Here is a 9215-nt window from a genome sequence, read left to right on the forward strand (position 1 = left end):
ATTGTGACGTAACAAAGTGGCTATATCTAAGTGTGTGAGTTGTTTACCTACTTTTTTAATTAGTATTCCCATTCACGGCATTATATTGTTCATTCAGACTGATTCACGAACACGGAACCCGCACGAACACAAAAGTCGGGATTTATCGCATGAACCAATCACAGCCAAACATAATCAGTCATTTCCAGTCATATCACGATGGAGGCATTGCCTCCTCTCACGTGACCACTGCTGACAGCTGCAACCTGTTGTGACTTCAATTAGTGGCCTTTAAGGGTGTTGCTTCAGAGCAGCAATTTGCTCCTTGTTTGATGTTTAGCTGCTCTGGAATTTTTAGTAACATAAGAGTCAGTAACATAAGAGTCTATTACATGGTCCTTTGAGCCGGAGTTGAGTATTCCAATAGACCAAGATCAATCAATCAGCCAATGCCATGTACCACCTTGTTGACATTCTGAATCTTGTGACCCTGTCTTACTGGAGAAGAAACCGTTTAAGGAGTTTGTTGTGGAATTGGGTCAAAGTGTGAAGCAGATAAATAGTGAAGTTAATTGAATGTCAAGTCACCTTTATATAGCACTTTTTGCAATACATATTGTGTCAAAGCACTTTACAGTATTAAATAGGAAAATAGTGTGTCAATAATGCAACATGACAATAGTAAACACTCAATTTTCAGTTAAAGGCAGTTCATCATTGAATTCAGTGATGTTGTCATCTTCCAGCTCAGTTCAGTTTAAATAGTATCTGTGCAATCAAGTCTATGATATCACTGGATATTAAGTGTCCCCGACTAAACAAGTCAGAGGCGACAGCGACAAGGAACCAAAACTCCATTGGTGACAGAATGGAGAAAAAACCTTGGGAGAAACCAGGCTCAGTCGGTGGGCCAGTTCTTCTCTGGCCAGAGGAAACCAGCAGTTCAATTCCAGGATGCAGCAAAGTCACATTGTGCAGAATACTCATCTGGTTCCTGTGGTCTTTGTCCCGGTGGTCGTCTGAGACAAGGTCTTCACTGGGGATCTGTCTCTGGGGCACATCTAGTTGTCCTGGTCTCCGCTGACATTCAGGGCTGTAGAGGTCATCCCTAGGTGCTGATCCCCAATCTGGGCTAGATACGTACTGGATCTGGGTGACTGCAGTGACCATTTGATCTGGATACAGACTGGATCTGGTGGCTACGGTGACCTCGGAATAAGAAAGAAACAGACTAATATTAGCGTAGATGCCATTCTTCTAACGATGTAGCAAGTACATTGGGTGTTATGGAAAGTGTTCTCGGTTCCGGTTGTCCTAATTAATTCAAAATATTAGGAATATTAAAAATGTGTTAGTTTGTTATGTGTAAGCCAGGTTAAAGAGATGGGTCTTTAATCTAGATTTAAACTGATAGAGTGTGTCTGCCTCCCGAACAATGTTAGGTAGGTTATTTCAGAGTTTGGCACTAAATAGGAAAAGGATCTGCCACCCACAGTTGATTTTGATCAAATTGCCAGAGTTTTGAGAATGCAGTGAAGGTGGAGGACTATAATGAAATAAAAGTTCATTCAAATACTGAGGTACTAAACCACTCAGGGCTTTATAAGTAATAAGCAAGATTTTAAACTCTATACAATGTTTAATAGGGAGCCAGTTCAGTGTTTACAGAACTGGGCTAATATGGTCATACTTCCTGGTTCTAGTAAGAACTCTAGCTGCTGCATTTTGGACCAGCTGGAGTTTGTTTATAAAAGGGATAATTCACCCAAAAATGAAAATTTGAGGTTTATCTGCTTACCCCCAGGGCATCCAAAATGTAGGTGACTTTGTTTCTTCAGTAGAACACAAACCAAGATTTTTTTTTTAACTCAAACCGTTGCAGTCTATCACTCTTATAATGTAAGTGGATGGGAATCACGGCTAAAACATACAATAAAAAACAAACAAACAAAAAAAAAAAAAACACAAACAAAACCAAATTAAACCCTTAGTAAACTTAGTAACGTGTTACTGTAATTAAGTTGGCTTGAGAAAGAAATCCTATTTAAACTTCTTCTTCTTCTTCTGACCCAAAATTTTGCAACTCTAACTCCTCCTAGAGCTTTAACTCTACAAACTCCAAACTCGGGTCAGACTTTCATACTGTTCTGACTTGGTGTGCTATATCTTTTCAGACTGATTTGACTTTCAGTTTTCTTAAAAATTTATATTAAAAATCATAAAACCCCCATAGACTTACATTGCAGAGTGCTCAAATTGAGCCAAGACTACGGTGGACCATTAGTGCTATAATCTATCTATCTATCTATCTATCTATCTATCTATCTATCTATCTATCTATCTATCTATCATCTATCTACAGTATCTATCTTCAAACTTTTTCTGTCTATCTTCAAACTTTTTCTTAGTATCTATCTATCTATCTATCTATCTATCTATCGATCTATCTATCTATCTATCGATCTATCTATCTATCTATCTATCTATCTATCTATCTATCTATCTATCTATCTTCAAACATTTTCTTGCTTTCTTCCTTTCTTTCTATTGGTCTATCTATCTATCTGACTGTTTCTATCTATCTATCTATCTATCTATCTATCTATCTATCTACTCATCTAATATTTCTAATCTATCTATCTATCTATCTATCTATCTATCTATCTTTCTATCTATCTATCTATCTATCTATCTATCTATCTATCCTAGCAACATGCTAATAATGTTAGAAAACATGCTAGTCGAATGCTAACCATGCTAGAAACATGTTAACAACATGCTAGTCGCATGCTAGTCATGCTAGAAACATGCTAGCAACATGCTAGTCGCATGCTAATCATGCTAGAAACATGCTAGCAACATGCTAGTCGCATGTTAGTCATGCTAGAAACATGCTAGCAACATGCTAATCATGATAGCAAAATGCTAGTCGATTGCTAATCATGCTAGAAATATACTAGCAACATGCTAGTCATGCTAACAACATGCAAGAAACAGGCTATCAACATGCTAGTCACATGCTAGTCATGCTAGAAACATGCTAGCAACATGCTAATCATGTTATAAACATGCTAGCGACATGCTAGCAACATGCTAATCATGCTAATCATGCTTGAAAAATGCTAGCAACATGCTAGTCGCATGTTAATTATGCTAGAAACATGCTAGCGACATGCTAGCAACATGCTAATCATGCTAGAAACATGCTAGTCATGCTAGCAACATGCTAGTAACTTGTTAATCATGCTAGAAACATGCTAGCAAAACATGCTAGAAACATGCTAATCATGCTAGAAACATGCTAGCAACATGCTAATCAAGCTAGAAACATGCTAGTGACATGCTAGTGACATGCTAGTAACATGCTAATCATGCTAGCAACATGCTAATGATGCTAGAAACATACTAGCGACATGCTAATCATGTTAAAAACATGCTAATCATGCTTGAAACATGTTAGCAATATGCTAGTCGCATGTTAATCATGTTAGAAACATGCTAGCGACATGCTAGCAACATGCTAATAATGCTTGAAACATGCTAGCAACATGCTAGCAGCATGCTAATCATGCTAGAAACATTCTAGCTACATGCTAGCAACATGTCAATCATGCTAGAAACATGTTAACAAACATGTTAATCATGCTAGAAACATGCTAGCAACATGCTAGTTGCATGCTAGAAACATACTAGCGACATGCTAGCAACAAGATAATCATGCTAGCAACATGCTAGTCACATGCTAATCATGCTAGAAACATGCTAGCGACATGCTAGCAACAAGCTAATCATGCTAGCAACATGCTAGTCACATGCTAATCATGCTAGCGACATGCTAATCTCTTTCTTCTTTTTTTCTTTCTTTCTTTCTTTCTTTCTAATGAATCTTTCTTTCTAATCTATCTATCATTCTTTTGAACTAATCTATCTATCATTCTTTCTAACTAATCTATCTATCATTCTTTCTAACTAATATATCTTTCTTTCAATTAATCTATCAATCTAAGTTTAAACTACTTTAAACTTCGAACTACTTTAAACTTCTAACTTCTTTAAACTTCTTCAAACTTTCTGGTCAGGCTTTCTCAAGCCAACTTAAAGTTTGTCTCAGCAAACGTTTTTTTCTAGTTTGATTCCTATTTTAGTAACTATTCCTATTCAGTAATTTAACACGTTATAATTTTCAAAATAGTAATTAGAGTATAGTTACAAGCAGAGGTCTCTATAAGTTACTGTCGTGTTACATTAGTGACACAATACAGTGTTTTATAATCTAGAGATAAAAAGGATGTAGCACACACACTGTCGAGTCAAATCCCAATGGAATAGAGACCTGCTCCCGCGAGACCCGACGCAACAAAGCGTGGTGCAGGACACGATGAGCAAGTGCTGCTGCAAGCAGGTAGACACGATCGTGTGTGTGTGTGCGTGCGAGATGCAGGAGAATAAAATGATTCGCGGGACTCCCGCAAAATAGAAATATCTAAACATAAAATATATCTAAAACAAATACATTTTTATTCATCTATTGCACAAAAGCAACATGAACTAATATTAAATATAAACGATTAACAGTTGCAAGCATTATGCAGAATTTCTATTTAGGCTATAACACGTGTTTGCAGCGTTGAACAATGCAGTACTGAAATTTGCGTCCTCACGAATCCTCTCATTATAACAAACGAATTGTAGACATTATAAAAGATTCATCATGCATATATTTATTGTGTTATAACAGAGATTTGTGAGATTGCAATGAACTGAGATGTATTTTAGAGATTGTAAATGCAGCGCTCTTTGCCGGCATTCTGCCATCCAAACCATGCACGCAGCAGCCGCTTATTGCTTTAGTTAAAAATAACAGTGTTCTGTGAATGTTGATGCTTTAATAACAAATATTTAACGGAAGCGTGTTATGCTGGGATTTCATAAATTTCATGGAGAAAAAAGTAATGTAGCCTAACTAGTAATGCAGAGCCGGAAAGTAACGGAGTACATTTACTTGAGTACAGTACTTAAGTACAATTTTGAGGGATCTGTACTTTACTCGAGTATCATTTTTGGGGAGTACTCATGACTTTACTCAAGGACATTTGAGAGGCAAATATTGTACTCTTTACTCCGCTACATTTCTATCCATAACCGTAAGTACCCGTTACTTCTTCGGCCCCGTCCACACGGAGACGGAGCTTACCCCAATCCGATCTTTTTTTTCCTCGTCTCAAGAAATATCCGCGTCCACACGAAACCACAAAACGATGTAGTATACATGCCAGACCAGCATGTGGTGCTGTAATTCTGCCACAGAGATACACTAAAAACGGAGAAGATGGCTTGGACTATGCTCATAAACCTTGCGCGTGGTACACAAACGAACATGAAACAATACATTTATTAAACTGTGTTAATGTTAGTTAATAAAAAGACAATCGTTCAGTATTTGTTCATGTTTTTGTTGCTGTTACATGACGTAGTGGTGTCTGATTAGGGCGAGACGTGGGCTGATGACTTCATCTTTCAGAAAATATACGGATTCGCCGTCCAGACGAAAACGCAAAGGCGGCATTTTCAAATTTATTCACTCTGGGACCCGGTTTCAAAAAACATCGGTTTCACTCTTCCAAAACGCCGGATTCCGTGTGGACGAAACGCCTATCCGCGAAAAAAAATTTGTGTGACGGAAAAAAAGAAAAATCTTGGAAATGTATTGTTTCCCTCTCAAACGTGATTGGATTGTGCAGGCGCCACTGATTGGGACACAGCCTATCAGCAATCACATTCAGCTATCCGCATAAAGACTTCATGACATCTGATTGAATTGAAGTACAGTACACACACACACACACACACACACACAGAGTTGTCACACATAGATTGTGTGTGTGAGAATGGTGTTATTCATCTGAAAGTATTTTCTCCTGCCTTTACCTGTATGTCTGTGAGAGGAAGGGGCTTAATACTGTGACTCAAATTAGCTGAATTTTATTTTTTCTTCTTTGTACGCTGACCTAAACTCAGCTGATTAGCTGATTTTCTTTAATCATTATTATTTTCTCTTCTATGCTGCGTGTATAACACGGTCAGGTTCAGAGGTGTGTCAGAACATTGCTATATTGTCTTCTTTGCTGATTTAGGTTTATTGATTTGATTGATGAAAAAACAGAGAAACTCACATGTACACACAATTCTTAGCTGAATTTTCTTTTCTGATATTACACATTAATGTAAGCTGAGCATTTTCTTTGATGTTCTTGAGTATGCGGTATGTTTAACACAGTCAGGTTCAAATGTGGGTGCAAAAATTCCATTAAAACTCTAGCAGAGGTTTGTCAGAGCGTTGCCATTATGCGCAAGTGAGAAATGTTAAATAAAGCAACATGGTAAAAAGATGAAAATTACTTGATTTTACTTTCAATTCCTTTTACATTCTCCAAGGTATTAACATTAAACATTTTCATAACTCCATGTAGGACGTTTCTGTACATAAATGTAAGCACTGTGGCAGTAGTAATGCAATATTTAGAAAATGTACTCTTGTACTCTTGATACTCAAGTACTTTTAAAAACAAGTACTTCAGTACTTTTACTTAAGTAGACATCTGACTGTAGTACTTTTACTTGTACTTGAGTAAAATTTAGCAAGGGGTATCAGTACTTTTACTCAAGTAATAAAGCTGTGTACTCTGTCCGCCTCTGTAGTAATGTAACTAATTGCTTTTGAAATAAAGTAATCAGAACAGTAACGTGATTACTTTTAAAAGGAGTAATCAGTAATTAGTAATTTGATTACATTTTCAGAGTAACTTGCCCAACACTGCTTTAGACATAATCAAATGTGTTTACGTGAATACTCATCAGAACGGACAATTAAAAATTATTTTGTGTGTTATTCTCCATTCAAGTGGCGCGAAAGAGTAATTTTGACGAGTAATTTAGTTCTCAAATCGTCCCTGCCTAACATTTTTGTCTCGTTTTTATTTGTTGACAAAAATGTCAATAGATTTATGTCATCGTTTTTGTCATTCAAAAAGAGTTTTAGTTCGTTATCGGCTCGTTGTCGTCAGTGAAAAAAATGTTGTTGAAGAATATTATGACAAAAATGATTCGGCAACGAAATTAACACTGCCAGAGTGTCCGTACTGTAGACCCTGTCGAGCTCCTCCATCCCCTCAGCAGCCAGACGTGGTAGAACGTTTGGCGCCAGGCCTTCATTTGATGAATCCTTGAGAACCGGTAGAAGGCTGAGTTCCATATGTGAGACCTAAGTGGACCCTATATGTGTAAAGTCCACGGTATAGCCCGTGTTTCACCGGCAGACTCCTGCCATTTCCATGAGGGTTTTAATCACCTCTAATCTTCCATATGGACCTAAACAGATGTTCATATGTGTATTTGCTTCCGAAATCTCCTTCGGAAAGAATGGGACTTCTGCAGCGTCCCTGTTCCGAAGGGAACGGGTATGTTTTCCCAGTGTTATCCAATCTCACTGAGTGGGTAGTGCTACGACAACAGTGAATGGTCTTCTTGTTGTGAGCCTACAACAAAAAGGGGCGTGGGTGGCTCGCACAGGGCACTGAAAGGGGCAGCATCCATGGCGCATTGGCATGGAATCCCAATTCGTCAGTCACTGACGTGACGTCGAGAGTGACCGACTGAAAGGAAATGTCTTGGTTACGTATGTAACCCTCGTTTCCTGAAGGAGGGAACGTAGACGTCAGGTCCCGTCATCATGGCTGCTGTACCACCGCTGAGCAGCCAGGTCACCTGAGCAGTGAAAACCTGCAGCATTCCAATGTGCACTGGCTCATTTAGTTACACTCGAAGTAGATTCGTTGGTCTCTCGTTCCCTCCTTCAGGGAACAAGGGTTACATACGTAACTGAGACGTTTCATAATATGTAGATATGAATTCAACTGATAAAACTTGTGAAAAGATGTGGAGTAAAACACTAATAGAGTAAAATTACATTTGTTTAAAAAAAAATCTTGTTAAAGTGGCTCACATCAAAGTTAATACAAACCATAAAATAACTTATGTCGAAATAAGAGTTATGTCGAAATGACAACTTAATATCTCGAAATAATGAGTTACTGTCGAAATAACAAGATATTATGTAGAAATAATGAGATATTATGTCAAAATAATGAGTTGCTATGTTGAAATAACTTAATATCTTAAATTACGAGTGATGATGTCGAAATGAGGTAATATGTTAAAATAACAAGTTATGTCGAAATAACAACTTAATATCTCAAAATAACGAGTTATTGTGTTGAAATAATGACATAGTATGTCGAAATAACAAGATAAGTTTTCTAATACTTTATAAACATAAGAACGGGTGAGAATCTGTCTCAACTTACTCCAGGACTTTTGGCTCAAATTTTCCCAGTCCAACCATTTAACAAACTTGTACTGCTCATGCAGTATAGCCTCATATTATAACTTTCTAAAGCACAAACACGTGTGTGATCTTTTTTCAGATTTGTCTGTAATTGTTCAGACACCAGAAGCATGAGTCCTTGAACATAAAAAAAATCACTTGGAACAGCAAACAAAATAATAATAATAATAATAATAATAATAATAATAATAATAATAATAATAATAATAATAATAAATTTTTTGGACTTAAATGTAGTTACCAATTATCCCATGGGACTCTCTCCATCACAGGTTGAGTAAAATTAATAACATCATATATTTGTGGTCACCAATTTTGTGAAATGTTGTCTAGAAACAAAGGGTCGCTCAACTTCCCCACAGGCGCAAATCACCCAACTCTCTCCTACACACATTCATGTAATGTAAGTGTTGACAACAGTAAATTCTACTAAATAATAGCACACATACATTACTCCAATGTCTAATTCAAGTCTATTAGGTGTGTTCATCTGCAATTATTATCCTGTCAGATGTTAAATAGACATTTAGTAATCATCTTTAAGATGTACTGTATATGATTTATGTAAATCCTCTTTGGAGATGTGCTTACTGAAGCTCCCCTGTTAGCTATACATAATAAAACGTGTTTTTACAGCAAAATCACAAAATTACTATTCATGCAATTCAACAGTTTAATCCACAGTGATTCAACAAATGTGATTTTAACACAAGGAACCATGTTTTTGATTTCTAATAATCACATTTGAAAACACCCTCATCGCTGTTCTCCGCCCTGTTCGATTATGATGTATCCTCTGCTGTGGCCTCCAGGGATAGAGAAGTATCCATCA

Source organism: Cyprinus carpio, chromosome A6 (assembly GCF_018340385.1).
Source record: "Cyprinus carpio isolate SPL01 chromosome A6, ASM1834038v1, whole genome shotgun sequence".
Taxonomy (NCBI): Eukaryota; Metazoa; Chordata; class Actinopteri; order Cypriniformes; family Cyprinidae; genus Cyprinus; species Cyprinus carpio.